Below are 24,836 nucleotides of genomic sequence, written 5' to 3'. Positions count from 1 at the left end.
CGTGATTTCACTTTACTGTCTCAGAAAACAGTGGTTTCTCATTTTCTGGTTCAAATCTGCTTCTGTCTCCTGGTCTTTACGTATGGCCGGGGTCCCCTGGCCCTCCCGGGATCTCAGTGCCTCCCGGATCGCCCAGGTTGTCGATGTTCCTGGATCGCCAGGTTGTCAATGTTCCTGGATCGCCCAGGTTGTCAATGTTCCTGGATCGCCCAGGTTGTCAATGTTCCTGGATCGCCCAGGGTGTCAATGTTCCTGGATCGCCCAGGTTGTCAATGTTCCTGGATCGCCCAGGTTGTCAATGTTCCTGGATCGCCCAGGTTGTCAATGTTCCTGGATCGCCCAGGTTGTCAATGTTCCTGGATCGCCCAGGTTGTCAATGTTCCTGGATCGCCCAGGTTGTCAATGTTCCTGGATCGCCCAGGTTGTCAATGTTCCTGGATCGCCCAGGTTGTCAATGTTCCTGGATCGCCCAGGTTGTCAATGTTCCTGGATCGCCCAGGTTGTCAATGTTCCTGGATCGCCCAGGTTGTCAATGTTCCTGGATCGCCCAGGTTGTCAATGTTCCTGGATCGCCCAGGTTGTCAATGTTCCTGGATCGCCCAGGTTGTCAATGTTCCTGGATCGCCCAGGTTGTCAATGTTCCTGGATCGCCCAGGTTGTCAATGTTCCTGGATCGCCCAGGTTTTGTCTCCGTTTTCTTAGGGTTTTACATCTATTCTGATGTCGGTTGTTCCTTCCTTTAGATTGGGCAGTTGTTATTTTTCATTCCTCTCCTTCGTATCATCTAGGAATTTCGAGGCAATTTCAGGTAAGTCGGCTCAGAGACGATCACTGAGGCAGGGTTAACTGTCAGTTTGATACTCAAGTCCGTTCTTTTTATTAGTTCCTCTCAAAGGATTGGGGTTTATTTTTGGAAATCAAATCTGTTCGCATTCCGTCAGGTAGGTGCTTCCGTTGGTCACTTTCACGCTTCAGTCTCTCACTTTCTTTCGGCCGCTATCACCGCTTCCGTCTGTGCTTTTCTTGTTTCCGGCAGATATAAATTCCCCTTTTTTTCCCAGGTCATCATGTCTCACATATCCGATATGGAGGACAACCTCTCCATGCCAGGATCATCCGTCTCGGGGCATTATAGCAACACATCATTAAGGAGTTGGACTGTGCCAAAGTTGCTTGCCGAACTCAATCGCAGGGGGATTCGGCATCCCGCGACTGCCCGCAAGGCCGAATTATACCGGCTCCTGATGACCACTCCGGGTCCGACAGCTGAGCGGTCCAATAACGACTCCGTCCGGCTGGCACTAGCCCAGATCCAGTCGTCCATCGCCGGACTCGTCAGCTCAGCCACGGACATTCAGAATAGGGTCGCGGTTTTAGAAACCAGGCCAGCAGCCTCACCGCAATATCCTGGTTCGGCAGTCATTCCTGCCATCCCTCCGGACGTTGCAGGTAGGCCTTCTACCACCCCCCAGATTGCTCCTTCCCATTTCGTTCCGGAGCACATCAAGAAGGATATCCTGGCAGGCAAGGATGTTAATTTGGCATCCATTTTGATTGCCTCCCAGGATATTTCCGAAAACCGGGTGATTAATTGCGGAGAGGTTTCCGTGGTGTTGAAGGCCAAGGATGCTCGGCTAAACAGGAAGTTGTCGGTTTCCGAGTTTGTCCTGGCCTTCAGCCTCTACAGGGACGTACTGTGCTCCGCTCACCCCAATCGCAGGGAAGAATTAGACACCTACTTGTACCGGATTACGGATTTGGGGCACAAGTACGGCGGCTCGGCATTTTACGACTATCACCGTTCGTTTTCTGCCAAAGCCGCCTGCGGCCCTGAATCAATTTCAGTTCATGTCCAACTGGGCAGACTTGGACATGGAGTTATTTTGCCGGCACTTCGCAGGTCTGAAGGCTCCCCTGTGTGCCATCTGCCAATCCATCTTTCATTCCACGGAATGGTGCCCTAATCCGGTGCAAGATCCTCAGTCAGCACCCACTCCAGGTCCTTCCAGATCCGCAGGCCTATTGTGTACCTCGGCAGTAGCCAGGTGTGCAATAACTTTAATGCCAGGGGCTGTGCTTTCAACGCATGCCGAGCACTGCACATCTGCTCCCTTTGTTTTCGGGCTCACCCTCGTCCTTCTTGTCCCAGGAAGTCAGCCAGGGACTCCTGACTAGCCGACCTCAACTTGGAATTGCTGGCTGCACTCCTGCAGGGCCACCCAGATCGTTCCTTTGTCACCTTCTTATTGGATGGGTGCAGAGAGAGGTTTCACACCGGCATTATCACGCACCCCCAGGGCTGCTGGATGGGCCCCAATCTGCTATCCGCCTCCAGTGACCCTGAGGCGGTGACCACCCTCATTCAGGCAGAGGTCGACAAAGGGTTCGTCATTGGTCCCTTCCTTAAGATCCCGTTCCAGTCGTGGCGCATCAACCCTATCGGCCTGGTCACGAATTTATCATCAAATAAAAAACGTCTCATTTATGATCTCTCCGCGCCTCATATGTTCTCCATCCCCAGTCTTAATTCACTCATTCCGTCTGAGGAATATTCCATGCAGTATTCCTCAGTCGACGAGGCCATCCAGTACATTCTTCAAGCAGGTGTTGGGGCTTGGTTGGCCAAGGTAGACATTGCCGATGCTTTCAAGCTGCTTCCAATACACCCGCCGCTTTGGAAGTACTACGGCATCCAGTGGGCAGATAAATTTTACTTTGCCAACCGGCTTACTTTTGGCTCCAAGAGCAGCCCTTGGCTTTTTGAACAACTTGCTAAAGCCCTGCACTGGATTCTCAACCATCACGGTGGCTTATCCATGGTCGTTCACTACTTGGACGACTTTCTCCTCATTGAAAGGCCCAGTCAGGTCCCTTCCATTCCCCAGTCACTTCTGGATATTTTTTCTCGACTCCAGGTCCCCGTGGCCACGGCCAAGACTGAGGGTCCGGCCACCACAGTCACCTTCCTGGGCATCATCCTAGATACCGTTAAAATGGAGGCTAGCCTCCCCAGCGAGAAGTTGCTCAGGATTCGCTCAGCCATCTCCCGGGCAGTTCAGTCTCACTCACTGACCAGGGCGGAGCGCCAATCTTTGCTGGGGATGCTCAATTTCGCCTCCAGAATTATGCCCCAAGGCAGGACCTTCCTTTCCAGGTTGCTATGTCTCCTGCCCTCTGCCCCGGAGCAAGATTCTGACGTCCATTTGGACAGCCAGGCCATTGCAGATCTCGACATGTGGAGCAGTTTTCTCTCTGACTGGAATGGCATTTCTTTGTTCGTTCCGCAGTGGGATTCCTCTTCCCCCATGGTTTTCTCTGACGCCGCTGGTTCCTCCGGGTTCGCTGCCATTTTCAGGTCTCATTGGCTGGCTGCCGGATGGCCGCCAGAATTAGCCTCAGACTCTGCAGCCCTAAAATCCTCCCCCCTTTTGGAACTTTACCCCATTGTGGCGGCTGCTCAGGTCTGGGGTCACCACTGGTCTAACACTTCGGTGACGTTCATTACAGATAGTCAGACCTTGGTAGACATTGTCAACAAGGGCAGGGCCCAGTCCCCCAGGATTATGGCGTTGTTGCGCAAGCTAGTGTGGTTATCCCTCCATCACAATTTTTACATGCGCTGCGTACACATTCCAGGCGAACAGAATAGGGCTGCGGACGCGCTTTCCCGTGCTAATTTTGCGATTTTCTTCCAGGAAATGCCCGACGCGGATCGGTCAGGCACGCCGGTGCCCCAATTCAGCACCCTCGTTCTGGTTTAGATTCACTCTTAGAGGAGGCCAAGGGTCTGGTCACCAAATCATTGTCACGCAATACGGCGAGAAATTATCAGGCTGGCCTAAGAGCGTTTGATAAATTCTCTAAGAGTCATCCGATGGGTCAACACTCCGAAATCTCCTACATCATGGCCTTCCTGGCCTATTGTCACTCGCATCTCTCTCTGTCGTATGGTACCATCAGACTTTATTTAGCCGGACTTCAACATCATGCCATGCTGGCCACTCCTCATCACAGGTCCTTTTTTTCCGTCCAAGCTATTAAAGCCACCCTTCGGGGCATTCAAAAGGAGGGGAAGGGGTCCGTGAGCCATAGGCAACCAGTGTCCAGCAAATTGTTCAGGGATCTCTCCTCGACATTGGATGGTAATCCTTTTGGGCCCTCCATTAGCCTGATTCTGAAAGCGGCCATGTTTCTCACCTTTTATGGGTTCCTCCGGCCCGGAGAGGTTTTGGCCGGTCCAAATCGTACAAACCATCCTCTGAAGCAACATCTGTCATGGGGCCAGGGCCATTACACACTCTCCCTACCCTCTACCAAAACCAATCAGACGGGTCCCCCCACTCAAGTTAAGTTCTATCCAACTTTGAACAAATGGTGCCCCGTTCAAGTGCTGCATCAACTGACAGCACTCACCCGAGGTTCATTGCCCGATAGCCCACTCTTGCCGCATGCAGGCAAGCCGCTCAGCACCTCTCAGTTTATCTCTTATATCCGTGCCCTCGCCCAGGGACTAGGCTATGACCCTAAGGTAATTTCAGGGCACTCTTTTCGTATAGGGGCAGCCTCTGCCGCTTCTCGACATCGGGTGCCGGCCCACGTCATCCGGTCCATGGGGCGGTGGCGGTCCTCCTGCTTTACCCGGTATATACCCAATCCTCAAGTCGAGATATCTCACGCCTTTCGATCACTGGCTTTGTAATTTGTAAATAAAAGTGTTGTACCTACCTGTTGTTTTTGCCCCCTTTTCTCACTGGTGTACCCACGTCCGTGGCTTCCGGCACAATTCAGCCACTATGTTCAGGGCAGGTCTCTCTGCGTACGCCGACGTTGTCCTAGCCCTGACCATAAATTATAAGGCTGTTACCAGCCTGCATTTGTGGGAGGGGCGTCTGGCATTTATTCACCTCCCCTTCGCTCAGCCAGGCGCCCGAGCCTCACGCCCCTCCCTCCCGCCCTTTTTTCAGACTTCCATCAGGTATGCCCCCTTTTCTCACTGGTGTACCCGCGTCCGTGGCTTCCGGCACAATTCAGCCACTATGTTCAGGGCAGGTCTCTCTGCGTACGCCGACGTTGTCCTAGCCCTGACCATAAATGAGAATATAATGCTATTATGGGTTTTGTGCTGCGGTACTTGGCTATTAATCCATATACCTTTTACATTAGTACAAATTCCTCTCATACTCTTTTTCCATTGTGGTTTTAGGGTCATTGTGTTTCATATGACATGTCATGTTTATTCAAGCTGCATACATGATTTTTGTATTTTATCATACAAGCATGTATTAATAAAGATGCATTTATATTTGATACAAAGGTGTGGCGCCATTTTTTATTTTATTTTGGAGTTAATATATTTAGTACCACACATAATTATAGTGGTTCATGTGGATTTGCCTAATTTGTATAGGTGGTATAATATTGGACCCCTGTAAAACCCTTTAAACTATGCCTGATGAATGGCTTTAACATGAAGTTTACTATGAGCCAGGGAAAGAAGATGGACACCTCCTAGTAAGACCCTAGCCAAAATCCTGACTGACTACCAGTATGAACAGACCCCAGAGGTAGGTGTGTTCATACACAGGAATACCTAGAGTACTATCTAGCCCTATAGGACCCTGGTACCAATGGCAGGGACTAGACTACCTGTTCCTCCAAAAGGAAGGACAAGTGGGGTCTCCTTCAGGCCTAATAAAAACAATAGGGAAATGCAACACACAGAACCCAAACAAAATACAGAAGGGAAAGGAAAGACTTAACTTCAAAGGGGCTATGGAAGCACCAGGAACTCTGTCGAGAGCCACACACCAGCAATCCCCAACTGAAACCAAAGCTATAAACCGCACAGCACTATGGGAGAAGCAACAATAAGGAAGATTAAATGGCCACATTAGCAACACCTGAGGCAAGTGGTGTGGTCATTACCAGAAACAACACAGACACCTATTGATCCACAAGGAAAACCAGTCAGATCAAACCACGTGTTGCCAGTCTCACCGATCTCCTGCCACCTGTTGCGTGATAAAACACTGAAGGTTTACAAACAACACCTCTTAGCAACCATCAGTGAAAAACAATTACATCCGGACTTGCTTCCGGATGAAATTAGTTTTTCACTGAAGCCCCATTCACTTCTATGGGGCCAGGGCTGCGTAAAAAATGCAGAATATAGAACATGAATTGATGCGTGAAAAAAAATGCTCATGTACACAGACCCATTGAAACGAATAGGTCAGGATTCAGTGCGGGTGCTATGTGTTCATGTCATGCATTGCACCCATGCGGAAAACTTGCTTGTGTGAAAGTGGCCATACAGTATATTTAACAGATCACTTGGAAGTGCTTTCTCATCTCTATGTATATATTGTTTTTGTTGTTTGGACAAGTGCCTTTGGATTGTCCTAGTTCTCAACTGAAGGTGCAATCCTGTGTAATCCTAAGGTTATGAGGTAATCCAGAGTGGTGGGGGAGTATCTAATATCCATCTGCAGTGAGCCAATGGTTCAATGTTAAAGGGTTAATACTGTTATCCTTTCACGCGATAGGTGGCAGAAGATCGGTAAGACTGGCAACACGTGGTTTGATCTGACTGGTTTTCCTTGTGGATCAATAGGAGTCTGTGTTGTTCCTGGTAATGGCCACACCACTTGCCTCAGGTGTTGCTAATGTGGTCATTTAACCTTCCTTATTTATTGTTGCTTCTTTCATAATGCTGTATGGTTTATAGCTTCAGTTTCAGTTGTGGATTGCTGGTGTGTGGATCCTAACGGAGTTCCTGGTGCTTCCATTGCTCCTTGGAAGTTAAGTCTTTCCTTTCCCTTTTGTATTTTGTTTGGGTTCTGTGTGTTGCATTTCCCTATCGTTTGTATTAGGCCTGAGGGAGACTCCTGTTCATCCTTCCTTTTGGAGGAACAGGTACTCGTCCCTGCCATTAGTACCAGGGTCCTAAAGGGCTAGATAGGACTCAAGGTATTCTTGTGTATGAACACACCTACCTCTGGGGTCTGTCCATACTGAAAATCAGTCAGGAAGAAGCACAGTATGGGTAATGTTTTTTTTCTGCCGTAATTGTTATGTATTCCTTGCACTTGCACTTTAAACTGTTTATACATGGGCATTATATGTGGGCATTGTAATTTACACCCATTTCCCCTGTGTCTTCCTCCTGTGGATGACGCCTTTCCCTGCACTATTTTCTCTGTATGCATTATTGTATGTTATTCTATTTATTAATAGTGATGGACGAACATCGGGCGGAACGGTTTGCGAACGTGATCGCGCAAACGCGATCAAATGTTCGCAAACCGCAAGTTTGTGGTGGTCACCATTCACTTTAATGGTAGGCGAACCTGGAAAACCTTTAGGTCATATGTGCAGCCACCAAATACTTACTAGAAGTGCATAAATAGTCCCAGAACATGGACAGTGACATACTTGAGGGGAATAAATGACAAAAATTCCCACAAAAAATATGTATTTTAATCAGGGGCCATTTTTATCGTCTTAAAGGAAAATTCTCAAAAATGTGCCCTGCTGGAGCCTAGAAAATTTTTATGGGAATACAGGCCCTAAAAATTTGGTATTCACCTGACATAAAATAACAAGTAATTATGTGGCTCAAGGTACATTAAGCGGTCAATGGATAAAAAATGTACTGTAGCCCACTGGAGTACAGACCCCAAACATTAGGCATTCACCGTACAGAAAAGATCAAGTGATTATGTGGCTGGAGGTATATTAGACGGTCATTGGATATCAATTTTACTGCAGGCCAGTGGAGTACAGGCCCCAATCATTAGGCATTCACCTGACAGAAAAGATCAAGTGACTATGTGGCTTGAGGTATATTAGACGGTCAATGGATAACGATTTTACTGTAGTCCAGCACAAATACATGTCAAATACTAGTGATGAGTGGCAGGGGTCACATTCGTATTTGCGATATTTCACGAGTATTTTGTAGAATATTCTATTCTTTTTTTTTACTCGAAAATCGGCAAGATAATGGTCGCGTCATGATTCCAAATAAAGTGCTATATATTTGTTTTTAGAATATTCATAATTTTTTCCATCTGAAGTTATGATTCCTCCCTGCTTAAGTTGCTTGACAAGCAACTTAAGCAGAAAGAAATCATAACTAGTGATGACTGGCAGGGGTCATATTCGAATTCACGATATTTCGCATATTCGTTATATTCTATATTCTTTTTTTTTTACTCGAAAATCAGTAAGGTAATGATCGCGTTATATGCTGAAGTCATGATTCCGAATATAGTGCTATATATTAGTTTTTCGGATATTCGTCATTTTTTCCACCTGAAGTTATGATTCCTCCCTGCTTAAGTTGCTTGTCAAGCAACTTAAGCAAGGAGGAATCATGACTGCAGATGGAAAAAAATTATGAATAGTCTAAAAAACAAATATATAGCACTATATTTAATATAGTGCTATATATTAGTTTTTTTGAATATTCGTCAATGATGTGATGCTGGTAACATGTCCGCCATGTTTGTACTGGGGGTCTAAGTAAGGTGCCACCCAGTACTGGTCCTTGCCCTTTATGCACTGCTCAAAAAAATAAAGGGAACACAAAAATAACACATCCTAGATCCGAATTAATTAAATATTATTCTGAAATACTCTGTTCTTTACATGGTTGAATGTGCTGACAACGAAATCACACAAAAAAAATAAAAATAGAAATTACATTTTTCAACCCATGGAGGTCTGGATTTTGAGTCACACTCAAAATTAAAGTGGTAAAACACCCTTCAGGCTGATCCAACTTTGATGTAATGACCTTAAAACAAGTCAAAATGAGGGTCAGCAGTGTGTGTGGCTTCCATGTGCCTGTATGACCTCCTTACAACGCCTGTGCATGCTCTTGATGAGGTGGCGGACGGTCTCCTGAGGGATCTCCTCCCAGACCTGGACTAAAGCATCTGCCAACTCCTGGACAGTCTGTGGTGCAATGTGACGTTGGTGGATAGAGCGAGACATGATGTCCCAGATGTGCTCAATCGGATTCAGGTCTGGGGAACGGGCGGGCCAGTTCATAGCATCAATGCCTTTGTCTTGCAGGAACTGCTGACACACTCCAGCCACATGAGGTCTAGCATTGTCTTGCATTAGGAGGAACCCAGGGCCAACCGCACCAGCATATGGTCTCACAAGGGGTCTGAGGATCTCATCTTGGTACCTAATGGAAGTCAGGCTACCTCTGGTGAGCACATGGAGGGCTGTGTGGCCCTCCAAAGAAATGCCACCCCACACCATTACTGACCCAATGCCAAACTGGTCATGCTGGAGGATGTTGCAGGCAGCAGAACGTTCTCCACGGCGTCGCCAGACTCTTTCACGTCTGTCATGTGCTTAGTGTGAACCTGCTTTCATCTGTGAAGAGCACAGGGCGCCAGTGGCGAATTTGCCAATCTTGGTGTTCTCTGGCAAATGCCAAACGTCCTGCACGGTGTTGGGCTGTAAGCACAACCCCCACCTGTGGACGTCGGGCCCTCGTATCACCCTCATGGAGTCTGTTTCTGACCGTTTGAGCAGACACATGCACATTTGTGGCCTGCTGGAGGTCATTTTGCAGGGCTCTGGCAGTGCTCCTCCTGTTCCTCCTTGATAAGGCGGAGGTAGCGGTCCTGATGCTGGGTTGTTGCCCTCTTACGGCCTCCTCCACATCTCCTGATGTACTGGCCTGTCTTCTGGTAGCACCTCCATGCTCTGGACACTACGCTGACAGACACAGCAAACCTTCTTGCCACAGCTCGCATTGATGTGCCATCCTGGATAAGCTGTACTACCTGAGCCACTTGTGTGGGTTCTAAACTCCGTCTCATGCTTCCACTAGAGTGAAAGCACCGCCAGCATTCAAAAGTGACCAAAACATCAGCCAGGAAGCATAGAAACTGAGAAGTGGTCTGTGGTCACCACCTGCAGAACCACTCCTTTATTGGGGGTCTTGCTAATTGCCTATAATTTCCACCTGTTGTCTATCCCATTTGCACAACAGCATGTGAAATTGATTGTCACTCAGTGTTGCTTCCTAAGTGGACAGTTTGATTTCACAGAAGTGTGATTGACTTGGAGTTACGTTGTGTTGTTTAAGTGTTCCCTTTATTTTTTTGAGCAGTGAACTTTTTATACAGGGGTCCTTCTTCAAACACTGGAGCATGAAGGCCCTTATTTGCACTAAATTTGGCTCCTGCTCATCGCCCAGGAGAATGTCGTCCTCAGTCTCCTCCCCCAAGCCACGGACAACACCAGGGGTCCCTGAAAAGTTTAAAGCCTGCTCTTCTTGCTCATCCTCCTCCCCCAGCCACCATCCTCCTCTGACTCTTCTTCAGACTCCTGCTGACTTGTCTGGGAATTCATTCAGCATTGCGACTAACTCAACTTCCAGCTCCTGCTCCTCGACGGCTTGATCAATGGCACGACACAATGCACGCTCCAGAAAGAAAGCGTAAGGTATGATGTCACTGATGGTGCCCTGCCTGCGACTGACCAGTTTGGTAATCTCATCAAATTGTTGAAGAAGTCTGCATGCATCGCTCATGAGCAGCCACTGGCGCGGTGAAAAAAGGTCCTGCTGCAGAGTTCGTACAGCTAGTCATTAACGGCACGTTGCTGCTGGAGCAGCCTATCAAGCATATACAAGGTGGAGTTCCAGCGCGTCACAAATCAAACATCTGACGGGCCGGTGGTGTCGCTGCTGAACGTCAGCAAGGCAAGCCATGGCCATGTAAGATCTTCTAAAATGGCCAGAGATTTTCCTGGCCTGCCGCAAGACGTCCTGGGCCCAGGGTATTTGGCAACGAATCGCTGCACGACTAAGTTCAGGAAGTGTGCCATGCACTGCACATGTGTCATTTTGCCCTTTTTCAGCGCGCTCCGCAGATTGGCACCATTGTCGCACACCACTTTACCAACTATCAAATTGAGCGGGGTTAGCCACTGATCGGCCTGTGACCGCAGAGCTAAAAGCAGTGCAGGACCGGTGTGGTTCTTAGCTTCCAGGTACAACAGCCGCAGCACAGCATGGCAACGTCTCACCAGGCACGTCAAATAGGTTCTGGGGAGCTTGGGGGGTGCTGCGGAAGAGGCAGTAGCAGTGAAAAAGGAGGAGTCAGCCAAGGAGGAGATGGAGGATGAAGTAGGAAAAGGAGAAGAAGAGTCAGACCTGCATGCAATCCGTGGTGGTAACACCAAATCCACCAAAGGTGCCTTAAGGTGGTCATCCCTAGGTGAGTGTTGGGCTTACCGCGACTTATGCATTGACAGCACAGGCTGCAGATGGCAACACTACTGTCAGCAGTTGACAAGTTAAAAAAATCCCACACTAATTTATTAGCATAGCATCTTCAATACAATATACCTTTGTACTTTATTTGGTTTGTAGAGTGCTGTTGCATTATGTGTTGTTCTATATGTATTTTCAGCCATAGCGACGTGCACCTGCGCATTGGGATGTGCTGACCTCCCCCCTTTTTGTTTTACACTGCGGACCCATGTGGCGGCGTTCTGGGAGTGCCAGATGTGACCGTGCATGGTTAATGGCTCACTCCAGATACATTTGCAGTCAGTTTTTTGCCTCCTATGCACTGCGAGTTCTGCCTGCTTCTCCTCCTTATCTGCTGCTCTGTATCTCCCTCTGAACTCCCCTCCTCTTCCTCTCTTGTGGGCACCCACATGACATCCATCAACATGTCATCATTGTCACCTTCACCACCACTGACATTAGAGATCTCGGAGTAGGCAGCAACAGCGGGGACCTCCGTCCTTGGGCTGATCTGGGTATTGTCGTCAGACCGCTGGGTGGCGGCCATTGCTACCTCCTCTTCCTGATCTGATGCCAAGAATGGCTGCGCATCCGTAAGGTCTGGGAATGGATGGGAAAATAATTCCTCTGACTCGAGTGGAGAGGCTATGGTGGTGGTGGTGTCTTTGGGGGTGCACACAGCAGAGAGTGAGGAGGGTGCAGATACAGAGGATGAGGAGGGTCCAGAAGTGGAAGGCTGAGTGAGCCACTCAACCAACTCTGGTGCGTCCTTTGACGTAATAGCACGCACCTTCACATGCCCGACCCCTACCACCACTGCAGAATGGCTTGCCTCTTCCTCTGCCTGTCATTTTCAAAATGATCCGGTGACAAAGATCCTATAGAAGAGTAGTATTTGTGGAAGCAGATATATCGCAGGCCTCAATCAATATTTGGTGGAAGCTGGTATATCAATCCCCTCTATCAGTATTTTGTGGAAACAGGTATATAGAACCCCTTAATGAGTATTTACTGAAAGCCAGTACATCAAACCCCTTAATCAATATTTGGTGGAAGCTGGTGTATCGCAGACCTCAATCAATATTTGGTGGAAGCCGGTATACCAATCCCCTCTATCAGTATTTTGTGGAAACAGGTATATAGAACCCCTTAATGAGTATTTACTGGAAGCTAGTATATCAAACCCCTTAATCAATATTTGGTGGAAGCCGGTGTGTCACACCCCTCAATCAATATTTTGTGGAAGCCGGTGTATCACATCCCTCAGTCAGTATTTTGTGGAAGCAGGCATATCAAACCCCTTAATCAGTATTCTGTGGTAACAGGTATATCGCACCACTTAATCCGTTTTTTTGGGGACAACAGGTATATCACACCAGTTGGAATTAGTTATTTCAATAGCGTTTGTCCCTCTATTTAGCTCCGGTATCTCAGCAGAACCGCACACAACTGCTGCACAATACAAATGCACTATAATATACTTTCTGTTAGAAGGTATATTATAGGTATATCACACCCCTCAATATTTTTTTATTTTTTTGGGCAACAGGTATATCACACCAGTTGCAATTAGTTATTCCAGTATAGTTTGTCCCTCTATCTAGCTGCCGTATCTCAGCAGAACCGCACACAACTGCTGCACAATACAAATGCACTATAATATACTTTCTATGTTAGGGTACTTTCACACTAGCATTTTTGTTTTCCGGTATTGAGTTCCGTCCTAGGGGGCTCAATACCGGAAAAAAAACTGATCAGTTTTATCCTAATGCATTCTGAATGTAGAGTATTCTGTTCAGTATGCATCAGGTAGCATCAGTTCAGTCCTTCTTACGTTTTTTGACCGGAGAAAATACCGCAGCATTCTGCAGTTTTCTCTCCGGCCAAAAATCCTGAAAACTTGCTGGAATGCCAGATCCGGCATGAATTTCCATTGAAATGCATTAATGCCAGATCAAGCCCCAAGTATTGCGGAAAAACGGATCTGTCCTTTCCGTCCGCGCATGCACAGACCATTAAATCTGTTAAAAAAAAAAAATACCGGATCTGTTTTTACGGATGACAACCGGAAAGACGGATCCAGTTTTGCAATGCATTTGTGAGACGGATCCGGATCCGTCTCCGTCTCACAAATGCATCCATTTGCGTCCAGGTATTATCACACCAGTTGCAATTAGTTACTTCAAATAGCATTTGTCCCTCTATCTAGCTGCGGTATCTCAGCAGAACCGCACACAACGATAGCACACCTATACCAGTCCTTAAAAGGACTTTTGTGGCCCTATTAGCTAGCGTTTGGTGTCCCTAACAGTCTGTCCCTGCTCTACACAGCAACCTCTCCCTACACTGGCTAAAAATAGAATGAAAAAATGGCTGGAAGATTGGGTTTATTTATAGGGTAGGGGGTATGTCCATGTGCTGAAACATCTCAATTGGCTGTCCTGTCCCACCTGATGGATGTGTCATGGGTCAAAGTTCGGAGCTATGCAAAGAAATATGGCACGTGCGAATACCGCCATATGTTTGCATGTTCGCCGAATCGCGAACGAGCAAAGTTCACCGCGAAACAACCACTGGGCGAACCGCAAGGCCATCTCTATTTATTAATAAAGTGAATTTATTTAGTATGCGGTATGGTATTTTTTTTTTTGTATTGTGGTTAGAATGAAGGAAGGGGATGAATGGAAGACAGCTTTTAATACTCCTGATGGGCACTTTGAGAACCTGGTCATGCCTTTCAGGTTGACCAATTTTCCTGCGGTTTTCCAGCATTTTGTGAATGACATTTTTTATCACCTTGTGGGGAGGTTTGTAGTCGTGTATTTGGATGACATTCTAATTTATTTTCCAGATGTGGAAACACATCAGGATCACGTTAGACAGTTGTTACAGATCCTAAAGGACAATAAATTGAACGCAAAATTAGAAGTGTGTTTTTGCTGTACACGAGGTGCTGCTGTCCTCTTCAGGTTTTCGAATGGATCTAGAGAAAGTCCGTGCTGTATTGGACTGGGATCGACCCGAAAATCTGAAGGCTCTTATGCGGTTTTTGAGATTTACCAACTTATACAGAAAATGTATTCAGAATTATTCGACAATAGTAAAACCCTTAACAGACATATATAAGAAAGGGACAGATATCTCAGTGTGGTCTGATTCAGCGTTGCAAGCCTTTTCTGTTATTAATGAATGCTTCTCTTCTGCCCCTATATTGGTGCAGCCGGATGTAGCACAAACTTTCATTGTGGAAGTGGACGCGTACGAGGTGGGGGTAGGAGCAGTTTTATCATAGGGCCCATCACCTGGTAAATGACATCCATGTGCCTTTTTCTCTAAAAAAAACTCTCTTCCGCAGAGAGAAATTATGATGTGGGTAACAGAGAGTTACTGGCCATTAGGTTGGCTTTTGAGGAATGGCGTCATTGGTTGGAAGGAGAAATTCATCCGATCACGGTGTTCACAGATCACAAAAACCTGGGTTACCTGGAGTCGGCTAAATGACTGAACCCGAGACAAGCCAAATGGTCTTTGTTTTTCACCAGATTCAATTTCATTGTCACCTATCGTCCTGGGGTTAAGAACGTCAAGGCAGATGCCTTGTTACATAGTTTTCCTGGAGGTGGTGATTTTAAAAATCTGAGTCCTATACTGTCAGAAGGAGTGGTGATATCTGCTCTTTACCCTGACCTAGAGGTGAAGGTGATAGAGGCCCAGGGAGACGCACCGGATTCTTGTCCCTCTGGGAAACTGTTTGTGCCATCGGAATTGCATCACAAGGTATTTGAGGAACATCACTGTACAGTTCTTACGGGACACCTTGGGAGTAGATCCACTGCCGACCTCATCTCTCGTAGATTCTGGTGGCCAGGGTTGTGTAAGTGTGTTGAGGACTATGTGTCAGCCTGTAATACATGTGCACGTACTAAGGTGACACATACTCGGCCTTCCGGATCTCTACCTCCGTTGCCCATCCCGTCCAGACCATGGACTCACTTATCCATGGATTTTATCACTGATCTACCTAATTCTTGAGGAAAGACAGTTATTCTGGTGATAGTTTATAATTTTAGTAAAATGGTGAACTTTATAGCGTTGCCGGGCCTATCTAATGATGAAACACTTGCACAGGTGTTTGTTGACAACATTGTGAAACTCCATGGCATTCCCCCTGACGTGGTCTCGGATCGTGGGACTCAGTTTGTTTCCAGATTCTGGAAGGCGTTCTGTAGTCGACTGGGGGTACAAATGTCCTTTTCTTCGGCTTTTCATCCACAGTCGAACGGACAGACGGAACACACTGATCAAAGTGTGGAGATTCACTTAAGATGTTTTGTCTCTGAGAATCAGGAGGAGTGGTCTTCGTTTTTGTCTTTGACAGAGTTTGCCATAAACAATCATAGACAGAGTCCAATGGTAATTTGCCGTTTTTTAACAATTAATACGTAATATTAATGCTATAAAATCACTACACATATTTTTAGGAGTTATATATAACATTGGCTTTTAATTATTGATATCTGAAGTTATGTATCCAATGCTATGAAATTCCATTTGTTATACAGTACGCCACGTACTATTTAGTACAATGCTAAATAGCATTGAATGCATCCATTGTATGTCGACCTATATGTTTTTTACAGTTGTTTTTTATAGTTGTCCTTTATTAAACTTGAGTTCTTTTCACAGTGATTCTAGGTGTTAGAGTGCCTATCTACTTCCATTTTATTTGTTGATTAGGGTGTATCAAGAGATTAGAGCACCTTACCATAGCGACAAGAGGGTGAGCCATCCTCCATTTCTTTGATTATATCTGTGCAATACTTCCCTAGAAAAAAAACACACCACAAGTTTTTATATTTTTATTATACTTTATTATACCTTGTGCCATGTATTTTTGATAGGTGTGCAAGGTTTTGCACACCACTAAGCTTACTACTTGCCCAATATTAATAGGTATTGTGTTCATTTCTGTGCAATACCTGTGAACTGTGTCTGCTGCTTGCATTTATACTGTACCTCCCATCATCTGTGCAGTAAAGAGAGGCTTTATTTATACTAACCAAACAGACCTAGTGATGGCTTCCACCATCCGACAGCCCCTGTCTCTTGCCCTCCTGTGCTGCACGACACAGGGAGTGCTAGAGTGAGGATTGTCACTATGGGTATAACTACCACCATCATAGCCACTACCAGCACTCATGTCTTCCACATTACCCCCTTCACAGGTCTGCTGCACATCTACAGGTGTCCCCTATCAACTCCATTTTCGGTTAGAGAACTATAGAGGTAGGTCCACCATTTTGTCTGGGTCACCTGCCACGTTGACTTTTTCTGCCCTGTATGGTTTTCCCTTCTCTGCTTCTCTCTTTTTTTATTTTTTTTGGTTGAGACGCTCTCCTTTCTCTTGGTTACTGATGGTGGTGTGGGTATACAGGGAGTGCAGAATTATTAGGCAAGTTGTATTTTTGAGGATTAATTTAATTATTGAACAACAACCATGTTCTCAATGAACCCAAAAAACTCATTAATATCAAAGCTGAATATTTTTGGAAGTAGTTTTTAGTTTGTTTTTAGTTTTAGCTATTTTAGGGGGATATCTGTGTGTGCAGGTGACTATTACTGTGCATAATTATTAGGCAACTTAACAAAAAACAAATATCAACATTTCAATTATTTATTTTTACCAGTGAAACCAATATAACATCTCAACATTCACAAATATACATTTCTGACATTCAAAAACAAAACAAAAACAAATCAGTGACCAATATAGCCACCTTTCTTTGCAAGGACACTCAAAAGCCTGCCATCCATGGATTCTGTCAGTGTTTTGATCTGTTCACCATCAACATTGCGTGCAGCAGCAACCACAGCCTCCCAGACACTGTTCAGAGAGGTGTACTGTTTTCCCTCCTTGTAAATCTCACATTTGATGATGGCCACAGGTTCTCAATGGGGTTCAGATCAGGTGAACAAGGAGGCCATGTCATTAGATTTTCTTCTTTTATACCCTTTCTTGCCAGCCACGCTGTGGAGTACTTGGACGCGTGTGATGGAGCATTGTCCTGCATGAAAATCATGTTTTTCTTGAAGGATGCAGACTTCTTCCTTGTCATGGTCTTACCTCCTTGCTGTTCCCTTCGTTTGACATGTGCTGGCGGCCATCTTGGTTTCTGGGTTTTCTTGTAGCCTCCCACCCTGCGGCTCCTCCTTCCCACTGGGAGGAGCTGGATGCCTAGCTCATATATATAGGAGGTCTGTGGCTTCAGTTCCTTGCTTGGTCCTCCTGTGTTCACATGCTTCCAAGACTGCTGCTGCTTCTGGTTCCTGATCCTGGCCTCGTCTGACTACCCCGTTGGTTCCTGATTCCGGCTTCGTCTGACTACCCCGTTGGCTCCTGATCCTGGCTTCGTCTGACTACCCTTCTGGTTCCTGACCTCTGTCTCCGCAAGACCCTGCTTCGGTTTAGCCATCCGTTTGGACTTTGCTTACGGCTTGCTCTTCAATAAAACCTTCTTATTTTCCACTTATCTCTTGTTGTACGTCTGGTTCATGGTTCCATGACATTAGGACCAAGCCATGAATTCTGACGGTACAGGGCCACCCTCGCTACCTACGCTGGTTGCCAGACTTGATCAGCAGGATCACCTGTTGGGTCGGTTCGCTGTGGCGTTGCAAACCCTGCTTGAACGCACGGCTCATTTAGCTTCCGTTGCCGATGGGTCGGTTGTCGCTCCTGGGCCCGCTCCTACTGCCGCTCCGGTTGTTGCGCCAGAGTCTACCCTGACACCTGTTGCTGCGCCTGTGGTGTTTCAGGGTATGACCGGTTCTGCCCCCCTTCCACACCGCTTTGGGGGAGAGCCAACTCAGTGCCGAGGTTTCCTTAACCAGGTGGGCATTTACTTCGAGTTGCTGCCACATGCCTTTCCTACTGAGAGATCAAAGGTGGGCTTCTTGATCTCGCTGCTCTCGGACAAGGCCTTGGCCTGGGCCAGCCCTTTATGGGAGAACAACAATCCGGTGGTTGCCGAGTTTTCCGGTTTTGTTGCTTCTCTTCGGAAGGTATTCGATGTGCCGGCTCGTGCTGCCTCTGCTGCGAAGCTCCTTATGTCCATCAGACAGGGTTCACGATCCGTAGCTGAATACGCCATTGAGTTTCGTACCCTGGCAGCAGAGGTGGGCTGGAATAATGAGGCTCTGGTCGCTGCTTTCTCTCATGGTCTCTCGGATGCCTTGAAGGATGAGGTTGCAGCTAAGGACCTACCAGTGGAGCTCGAGTCTCTTATTTCTTTCCTGATTTTGATTGACACCAGACTCAGGGAGAGACCTTCCTTTAAGGAGAGCCTGCGGAGGCCTTCTAACAGATTGGCGCCTACGTTTGCTGTCCCACCCGTGCCTCCCTCTCCTCCCACGCCTCCTGGGGATGACTTGTCTGGGGGTGAACCCATGCAGCTGGGGTTTGCTCGCCTGTCCGAGGGGGAGAGGGTACTCCGGAGACGCGAGGGCCGATGCATGTACTGTGGTCTCGGTGGGCATTTTCGGTTGGCATGCCCGAACCGTCCGGGAAACGCTCGCACCTGAGATCCTGTCGGGGGCAGATCTTGGGTGGAGTCTCCTCGTCCCCGGTTTCCCGTGTTGACAAACCACTGATTACTGTTGTCCTCTCCTGGGTCGGGGGCTCGGTGACGACCCAGGCGTTGGTGGACTCTGGTGCTGGTGGTTTGTTCATTGATAGTGTGTTCGCTGCCGCCAATTCCATTCCTCTGCAGCCTCGAGGTTCCCCACTGGCTCTTGAGGCGATAGACGGCAGACCCCTTCTGCCGCCACACGTGACTCATGAGACCCTTCCAGTGGGGATGGCCATTGGTGCCGTTCACAGAGAGTCGGTCTGTCTCCAGGTTATTTCGTCTCCACACTACTCGGTGGTCTTGGGGTACCCCTGGCTCCAGAAGCATAATCCGACTTTCGATTGGAAATCGGCCGAGATCCTCTCGTGGTCACCGCAGTGTGGGGCTAGTTGCATCCATGGGCCTGTCAAGTTGCTGAGTACTTCCTCGGACTCTCTGTTGCCTCCTGAATACGAGGAGTACCGGGATGTATTCGATAAGGTGCGTGCGGTTGCCCTACCTCCGCACCGCCCATACGATTGTGCCATAGAGTTACAATCTGGTGCCGTTCCTCCTCGTGGCAAAGTCTATCCACTGTCGGTAGCGGAGAATGAGGCCATGGAGGAGTACGTGAGGGAGGCGCTTTCACGCGGACACATTCGCAAATCCTCGTCCCCGGCAGGGGCTGGATTTTTCTTTGTGAAAAAGAAGGGCGGTGAATTGAGGCCTTGCATCGATTACAGGGGTCTCAATCGCATCACGATAAAGAACGCTTACCCGATACCCTTGATTTCCGAGCTGTTCGATCGCCTCAAAGGGGCCACGGTCTTTACCAAACTCGACCTGAGGGCGGCATATAACCTGGTAAGGATCAAGGCGGGCGATGAGTGGAAGACCGCGTTTAACACCAGGACCGGTCATTATGAATCCTTGGTTATGCCCTTTGGGTTGTGCAATGCGCCCGCAGTCTTCCAGGAATTCATCAACGATGTTTTCCGTGACCTGTTGCAGCAGTGTGTGGTGGTCTATTTGGATGACATCTTGGTATATTCTGAATCCATGGAGGCCCACGTTCTGGATGTCAGACGAGTGTTGCAACGGTTACGAGAGAACAGGCTGTTCGGTAAGCTTGAGAAATGCGAATTTCACCGATCCCAGGTAACCTTCTTAGGTTACATCATTTCCGCTGAGGGGTTCTCCATGGATCCTGAGAAGGTTTCGGCTGTCTTACAGTGGCCCCAGCCCAGTGGTCTTCGTGCCCTGCAGCGCTTTTTGGGCTTCGCCAATTATTATCGGAAGTTCATCAGGGACTTTTCCATGCTAGCCAAGCCTCTCACGGATCTGACCAGGAAGGGCAGCAATCCCCAGGTCTGGCCGCCCGAGGCCATCCGAGCTTTTGAGGCTCTAAAGTCCGCCTTTGTGTCGGCTCCGATTCTGTCGCATCCCAACCCTGGGTTGCCGTTTGTCCTTGAGGTGGACGCGTCTGAGACGGGAGTAGGCGCCCTCCTGTCTCAGCGTAGAACACCGGAGGGTCCTCTGCTTCCTTGTGGGTTTTACTCCCGGAAACTGTCTTCCGCGGAGTGCAACTATCAGATTGGTGACAGGGAGTTATTGGCCATCGTGCAGGCCCTTAAAGAATGGAGGCACTTGCTCGAGGGCTCGGTGGTTCCGGTTCTCATCCTGACGGACCACAAGAATCTGACCTACCTCTCTGAGGCCAAGAGATTGACACCACGTCAGGCCAGATGGGCTCTGTTCTTGTCACGTTTTAATTACGTGGTCTCCTACCTACCCGGTTCCAAGAACATCAGAGCGGATGCCTTATCACGGCAGTACTCCGAGCTGTCCGGGGAGGAGTCGATTCCGACTTCGGTCATACCTCCGAATCAGATCCTGGCCGCCATTCGCACCAGCCTGACCTCTCCCCTGGGTGAGCAGATTTTGGCGGCTCAATCTGGTGCTCCCTCTGGGAGACCCAACGGCAGGTGTTTTGTGCCTGAGGAGTTGCGCACTCGGTTGTTGCGAACCTACCATAACTCCAAGGCCGCGGGGCATCCTGGAAAGAATCAGCTGTCCTGGGCTGTTTCACGTCTGTTCTGGTGGCCTTCCCTACGTTCCGACATCGCCGCATATGTAGCGGCATGCTCCGTTTGTGCCCAGAGTAAGTCCCCTCGGCACCTTCCGTTGGGCCTTTTGCAACCCATAGCCACCGGGGAGCGTCCATGGTCACACCTGGGGATGGATTTCATTGTGGACCTCCCTGCATCCCGAGGCCATACGGTCATTCTCATGATAGTGGATCGGTTTTCCAAAATGTGCCACTGTGTTCCTCTCAAGAAGTTACCCTCTGCACAAGAGTTGGCCTCGATTTTTGCCAGGGAGGTCTTCCGGTTGCACGGTTTGCCCAAGGAGATTGTGTCGGATCGGGGGAGTCAGTTTGTGTCCAGGTTCTGGCGCGCCTTTTGCTCCCAGTTGGGGATTCATCTCTCTTTCTCCTCGGCCTACCACCCTCAGTCCAATGGGGCTGCAGAACGATCCAATCAGGCCTTGGAGCAATTCCTTCGTTGCTATGTCTCCGATCACCAAGACAATTGGGTTGACCTCCTGCCTTGGGCTGAGTTTGCCAGGAACACGGCGGTGAACTCTTCCTCTGGGACGTCTCCCTTCATGGCCAATTATGGGTTCCAACCTGCCGTGTTACCGGAGGTATTCTCTCCCCAGGATATTCCGGCTGTGGAGGATCACCTTTCCGTCCTACGTGCTTCTTGGGTACAGATCCAGAGGTCCCTTGAGGTCTCTGCGCAGCGCCAGAAACTCCAGGCTGATCGCAGACGAGCGCCCGCTCCTTCCTACCAGGTCGGAGACCGTGTATGGTTGTCCACCCGCAACCTCAACCTTCGAGTGCCCACTCCCAAGCTGGCGCCTCGCTTTGTTGGTCCCTTCCGAGTGCTTCGCAGGGTAAACCCGGTAGCCTATGCCCTTGCGCTTCCTCCTGGCATGCGGATCTCCAACGTGTTTCATGTCTCCCTGTTGAAGCCACTGGTGTGTAATTGTTTCACTTCCTCGATTCCTCGGCCTCGTCCGGTCCAAGTGGGCAATCGTGAGGAGTATGAGGTGAGCAATATCCTGGACTCACGCCTGGTCCGCGGCCGGGTGCAGTTTTTGGTCCATTGGCGTGGTTATGGTCCAGAGGAGCGTTCCTGGGTTCCCTCCGCAGATGTCCATGCTCCTGTCTTGCTCCGAGCCTTCCACGCACGCTTCCCTCAGAAACCGTTCCTTACTCCGCGGAGGAGGGGCCCTTGAGGGGGAGGTACTGTCATGGTCTTACCTCCTTGCTGTTCCCTTCGTTTGACATGTGCTGGCGGCCATCTTGGTTTCTGGGTTTTCTTGTAGCCTCCCACCCTGCGGCTCCTCCTTCCCACTGGGAGGAGCTGGATGCCTAGCTCATATATATAGGAGGTCTGTGGCTTCAGTTCCTTGCTTGGTCCTCCTGTGTTCACATGCTTCCAAGACTGCTGCTGCTTCTGATTCCTGATCCTGGCCTCGTCTGACTACCCCGTTGGTTCCTGATTCCGGCTTCGTCTGACTACCCCGTTGGCTCCTGATCCTGGCTTCGTCTGACTACCCTTCTGGTTCCTGACCTCTGTCTCCGCAAGACCCTGCTTCGGTTTAGCCATCCGTTTGGACTTTGCTTACGGCTTGCTCTTCAATAAAACCTTCTTATTTTCCACTTATCTCTTGTTGTACGTCTGGTTCATGGTTCCATGACATTCCTGTACCACTGCTTGAAGAAGGTGTCTTCCAGAAACTGGCAGTAGGACTGGGAGTTGAGCTTGACTCCATCCTCAACCCGAAAAGGCCCCACAAGCTAATCTTTGATGATACCAGCCCAAAACCAGTACTCCACCTCCACCTTGCTGGCGTCTGAGTCGGACTGGAGCTCTCTGCCCTTTACCAATCCAGCCACGGGCCCATCCATCTGGCCCATCAAGACTCACTCTCATTTCATCAGTCCATAAAACCTTAGAAAAATCAGTCTTGAGATATTTCTTGGCCCACTCTTGACGTTTCAGCTTGTGTGTCTTGTTCAGTGGTGGTCGTCTTTCAGCCTTTCTTACCTTGGCCATGTCTCTGAGTATTGCACACCTTGTGCTTTTGGGCACTCCAGTGATGTTGCAGCTCTGAAATATGGCCAAACTGGTGGCAAGTGGCATCTTGGCAGCTGCACGCTTGACTTTTCTCAGTTCATGGGCAGTTATTTTGCGCCTTGGTTTTTCCACATGCTTCTTGCGACCCTGTTGACTATTTTGAATGAAACGCTTGATTGTTCGATGATCACGCTTCAGAAGCTTTGCAATTTTAAGAGTGCTGCATCTCTCTGCAAGATATCTCACTATTTTTGTCTTTTCTGAGCCTGTCAAGTCCTTCTTTTGACCCATTTTGCCAAAGGAAAGGAAGTTGCCTAATAATTATGCACACCTGATATAGGGTGTTGATGTCATTAGACCACACCCCTTCTCATTACAGAGATGCACATCACCTAATATGCTTACAGTCATGTGAAAAAATTAGGACACCCTTTGAAAGCATGTGGTTTTTTGTAACATTTTTAATAAAAGCTTATTTCATCTCCGTTTCAACAATACAGAGAGATTAAAGTAATCCGACTAAACAAAGAAAACTGAAGAAAAGTCTTTTCAAGATCTTCTGTAAATGTCATTCTACAAAAATGCCTATTCTAACTGAGGAAAAAGATAGGACACCCTTGCCCCTAATAGCGAGTGTTACCTCCTTTGGCTGAAATAACTGCAGTGAGACGGTTCTTGTAGCCATCTACCAGTCTTCGACATCGGTCTGAGGAAATTTTACCCCACTCCTCAATGCAGAACTTTTTCAGCTGTGAGATGTTTGAGGGGTTTCTTGCACGTACAGCCCTTTTCAAGTCACCCCACAGCATCTCAATGGGATTCAAATCTGGACTTTGACTTGGCCATTCCAGGACTCTCCATTTCTTCTTTTTCAGCCAATCTTTGGTTGATTTACTAGTATGTTTTGGGTCATTGTCATGTTGCATGGTCCAGTTCCGCTTCAGCTTTAATTTTCTAACTGATGGTCTCACATGTTCTTCAAGCACCTTCTGATACACAGTAGAATTCATCGTGAATTCTATGATGGTGAGCTGACCAGGTCCTGCTGCAGCAAAGCAGCCCCAAACCATGACACTTCCACCTCCATGCTTCACAGTTGGTATGAGGTTCTTTTCTTGGAATGCTGTGTTTGGTTTACGCCAAACATGTCCTCTGCTGTTGTGTCCAAATAATTTAATTTTGGACTCATCTGTCCAAAGAACATTATTCCAGAAGTCCTGGTCTTTGTCAACTTTATCTCTGGCAAATGTCAGTCTGGCCTGAATGTTTATCTTGGAAAGCAAAGGTTTCCTCCTTGCACACCTCCCATGCAAGTTAAACTTGTACAGTCTCTTTCTGATTGTAGAGGCATGTACTTCTACATCAACAGTAGCCAGAGCCTGCTGTAGTTCTCGAGATGACACTTTAGGGTTTTTGGAGACCTCTTTTAGCATCTTGCGGTCTGCTCTTGGGGTGAACTTGCTGGGGCGACCAGTCCTGGGCATGTTGGCAGTTGTTTTGAAAGCCCTCCACTTGTAGACTATCTTCCGGACAGTGGAATGGCTGATTTCAAAATCTTTTGAGATCTTTTTAAATCCCTTCCCAGACTCATAGGCTGCTACAATCTTTTTTCTGAAGTCCTCTGACAGCTCTTTTGCTCTCACCATGGTGCTCACTCTCACTTCAACAGTCAGGAGCACACCAAACTAAATGTCTGAGGTTTAAATAGGGCAAGCCTCATTCAACATGCAGAGTAACGATCTACTAATTATGTGCACCTGGTGTGATATACCTGTGTGAGATCTGAGCCAATTTAAG

This window comes from Bufo gargarizans, chromosome 3 (genome assembly GCF_014858855.1).
Source record: "Bufo gargarizans isolate SCDJY-AF-19 chromosome 3, ASM1485885v1, whole genome shotgun sequence".
Lineage (NCBI taxonomy): Eukaryota > Metazoa > Chordata > Amphibia > Anura > Bufonidae > Bufo > Bufo gargarizans.
This window is presented reverse-complemented; position numbering follows the sequence as displayed.